The 4,678-nt window shown below is 35.0% G+C and overlaps 1 pseudogene; it reads left to right on the top strand.

Annotated features, from left to right (window-relative positions):
- The first annotated feature begins 598 nt into the window (after positions 1–598).
- Positions 599–3,948, top strand: LOC149569128 (kinesin-like protein KIN-8A; annotated as a pseudogene).
- The last annotated feature ends 730 nt before the right edge of the window (positions 3,949–4,678 follow it).

Here is a 4,678-nt window from a genome sequence, read left to right on the forward strand (position 1 = left end):
GCATAATTTGCAGTCATATAAGGCTCCCCTAAGACAATTCACATCAACAACATAGAATGCATCTCAAAAGCCAACAACAAACGTATTTCTCAGCATAACCAATGCACCTACTTTCACTACAAAAGCTAGTAATTAAGCATTTATAAAATTCAATATGGAGACAATGAAATGTATCTTATAGTTGGGTATTACTCCCAAAAATATATATAAATGTAGTTTTATACTTATATATATTCAATCACTTTAATGCTCTTTACTGAGAAATCAATGGTGCGATGAATGATGGATACTCTTCAAGATGGAAAACAATTACGGCAGCAAAATTCGCAGACATTTTAACGTTCACTGCTAACTGTAAATTAAAAATCAATTATGGATAGCAACATTGTATCATCCAAACCTGCAAGAAAAATCCTATTGTCAGACCTTGGAAGGCCCAGAAATCATTGAGAGACATTTTCTATCAGCTAACTTTATGCTATTTTTCAAAGATGGTGGCCGACTGATTATAAATTATGGAAAATGTGCTTCAAATTTTGAATTATTCTTCTTTGTTCATTGACTATATGTACAAGGACAGAGCGAGGAACTCTTGAAAATGAGCCCTGTTTATGATATCATGGAATTTTCTTGTTTAAATTCTCTGGTTTTCCTATTTCCAATGCTCTTCTTGGGTATCATATATGCTTGTTCACTGTGGAGCTGTAGTACTTCTAAATCATCTCTAGAGAAGACGAAGAACCATTGTCATACAGATTCATATAAAAGGATATGTTGTTCTACTTTTGCTCTTTTCAAGGATGGGTTTAAGGGCTTGAAGCAGAGGCAAATTCACTCAGACAAAAATGCCAAGCCCCTCAGTGAAGCCTCTAAAGTAGCAGAACCTCCAAAGTCTATGCTTGAAAGAAGATTGGAGCAGAGTAGCACAAGCATTTCAACAATAGTGGCAGAAAAGGAACTGTTGACTCCACTTTGCAGCAATTCTCAATGTGGAAAATTTAGGGCTCTGCTTTGAGTTGTCAGAGGAATTATCTTGTGACTCTACAGATGGACAATTTCAAGTTAGTGGCAAGAGTAGGAAGAGTAGAAGGGAAAACATTTCTGAGCTTACAAAAAGGATTAAGGTTTATGTTAGGGTCAGACCTCTGTCAAAAAAAGAAGAAAAAATGGGTGCCCGTAGTTGTGTTGGTGCCGTGAGCGACAAGGACCTCTTGCTGAAAGAAATTGGAAACAAGGAAATTTCAAGTTCCAAGAAGAATAGTACTCAGACTTACAAATTCGATGCAATTTTCCATGAATCTGTTGATCAACAAGAAGTTTACAATGCAAGGTAGTTAATTTCCTCATTTGCCCCACTTTCTTTGCATAGTTCGCGTTGGATTAAATAGGCTTCATTTTCTCCAGGAAATAATACATGCATTCCAACCATGCAAACTGAATTTTCTCTAGGAAATAATACATGCATTCAAACCATGCATAAAATAGGCTTCATTTTCTATAGGAAATAACACAAACTAAATTTTCTTGGCCCTTTCTCTTAGTTTCTACTCTCCCGCCCTTGAGAATTTCTAAGAGCTTATTGAGCACCATATCTTAGAAGTTTATTGCCAATTTTCTATGTTGAATTGACTTACATGTTAGAAATATCTGTGATACTTACACTAGAAGTGAATAATAGATTCCGACTAGGCTACTGCGTGGATAGTTGGTTAAGTGTTTGTATTTAATTGTCGCTAATATATCTGATATTTCTTGTGATCTAATCTTGTTTTGTGACAAAAATATTTCAATTACTATGTATGAAGCATTTGAGAAGAGAAATTCAATTAGATATTACTCAATTCCTATTGTGGATACTACAATATGCAAACATGCAGGCTGTCTAGAAAAGAAAAATTCAAAATAGCTTCCATTTTAATATTGTTTGTAGTTGTACTGAATTCTATAGAATGTTGTGTAATTGATTGGAATGAATGTGTGCAGCACTGGAGAGCTTGTTGATGATGTTCTCCATGGAAAGAATGCATGTGTGTTTTGTTATGGAGCTACAGGGGCAGGCAAAAATCATAAAATGTTGGGAACTATAGAGACCCCAGGTGTGGTGGCCATGTTGATAAAAGATATCTTTACAAAGATTGGGTAGCAAAAGTGTTACCAAGAACCAGTGGTTGTGCTTTCATATATTGAGATTTACAATGAATCTATGAAGGATCTCCTCTCCCTTGGCAGACCTCTTGTTCTGAGAGAGGATAAACAGGTTTTTTGAAGTCATATCTTAAGCTCTTTGTGTGAGCATTTGGGGTTTCTTTTATTGACCTAAATGAACTTTCGTTCTTTCAGGGCAATGTATCGTTGCTAGGGATCACACAATGTAGGACTCATTCAACCAAAGAGGTGTGATTTTCACTTTTTTGTTAAATTTGGATACATAATAGAGAATACAAATCATACAAAAAACGTGTCTAAATAAGATTGCATGCAGGTAATGGAATTACTTCAAAAAGGAAATAAGAATAGAACTACAACATCAACTCGAATGAATGAAACTTCATCTCGATCTCATGCTATTATTCAGGTTTGCATTTCATACTTCACAACACGAGTTCTCTAATTTGGAATTTTTTGACTTGAAGATTATGTAGGATGAATCTTAAATTTTTTTAAAATTTTTTTATTATTGTTGCAGGTTATGGTGGAATGGGAAGTGGATGGGGAATCAAACACTGGAACTTGCAAGGGTAAACTATCTCTGGTAGATTTGGCAGGGTCTGAGAGGGCTGTGGCCACAAATCAAAGGACAGTCAGATGTGTGGAAGGAGCCAAAATAAACAAATCACTCTTGGCCCTTAGCAACTACATAAATGCTCTAGTAGAAAGGAAAAGACACATACCTTATAGAGATTCAAAACTAACTCAACTTCTCAAGGTGTGAAAATTATTATCCTTAAGATTTTTCCCAGTTTCTACTTTTGTCACTTGTAAGCTTTTAGAATGACATTATAAGGAATATGATGTAAGCCATTATAAGGAATTTGTACAGCATATATCTACATAACAATTGAAACTGTTTGAATATATAAAAGAAAAAACTATCTTGACAGGATCTTTTAAGGGTCAACTGACCATGATAGACATTGCATGATTGCAGGATTCACTAGGTGGAAATTGCTGAACTACCATTATTACAAATTATATCAGTCCAAATAATTTAGCTTATACAAAAACGAAAAACACTCTTCACTGGGCAAATCAAGCAAAAGAGATTCCCACAAAGCTAAGTTATGACTAGATTTTAATCAAATGTTATTTTAACAGTTCAGTTTTATTTGGAACTGGTCAATAAAATGATCTTTGATGGGGAGTATCATGATATTATAGGTCAACAGTATTGCAAATGAAGGGGAAGTTAAAATTAAACACTACGAGCTTCTCCTTGAAATTCAACAGGAGATTCAAGAGTTAAGAATGCAGAATGATCTATTGCAACAAAAGTTAATTGCTCTTGAAAACCGAACAGAGAATTCTACTCCATATGGACCTTCCCCATTTCCCATACTCCATTTTCCTTATTCTATCCATACTCTAAGGCTTGAGTTATCCAACAATAGGCATTCTACAGAAAAACACACCAAGGAAGTTAACAGTCAAGGGTTGAAGATGAATCTTCATGCTTTCATAGAGGAGCCTGAATATTTGAAAATAGAGTTTGCTTTGAAAAAGAAATGGCCTACGTCCCACATTTTGTCTCTAAAATCTGATTATTGTGAAAGAAAACCGAGCTCTCCACATGCAGAACTGAAGAGACCATCTCCATCTTCCTCTGCTATGTCTAAGTTTCCCACATCAAGGAAAAAACATGCCTTTGGGGGAAGCACCAAAAGACCTGCAACTCTGAAAAGCACTAGTAGGAACTACACCAAGGATTGCATTTTGTTTGGACATGAATAGTGCTTGTTGACTTATTGATTGCTCCTTGTATCCCAATTCAATATGTAAATAGAAGTAGGGTAGGCCAGTAGATGGACTGGTTTATGCTAATCTACCAGTGGAAGATTAGCTCTTGAAGACATCGGTTCCATTTGTCCTCTATTAGGCAACATAAATTTACCAAGACACTCGAGGATTTGTAAAGGTGACCCTTTAAAGATGAGAGTGAAAATTTTGAGTTATGAAGGATTTGAGAAGTACCATTTATCATTTGTTACATGTCCCTTGGTAAGGTGGTGATATTTAATCTAACTATGTCAAGTCAAAGAGATCAAAGATTGTAAGTTTTCTTGGAGTGGTTTTACTCACTAATTTTTAATAACAATGATTATTTGTCTGCAATTGGTACCTTTTGTGAGTACCTTTTCCTTGAATTTTCTTTCAAGCCACTTTTTCTTCTTTGCATTATACATGTAAGTTTTCACTGTACTCAATTACCTTCTCACAACTAACTTTTTAAGAATTCGCTAGCTTGAAATCAAATGGAACAACAGGTAAAGGACATATTCATGGTGTAAGCAGAAGTGTTTTTTGGGGCAAATGTACAGATTGGCAACCAAAAAGATTTAAAGAATTGAAAGATCCCTGCAAGCCATCTTAACAAGAAATAATTATTTGTCTTTGCTTTGCTAGAAACAGTTCATAGTCAGTGAAAATAGTTTAATCTTGCATACTGGAAAGTACTATTTTG

Source organism: Cupressus sempervirens, chromosome 3, assembly GCF_028749045.1.
Source record: "Cupressus sempervirens isolate cs-2001-9-10 chromosome 3, ASM2874904v1, whole genome shotgun sequence".
Lineage (NCBI taxonomy): Eukaryota > Viridiplantae > Streptophyta > Pinopsida > Cupressales > Cupressaceae > Cupressus > Cupressus sempervirens.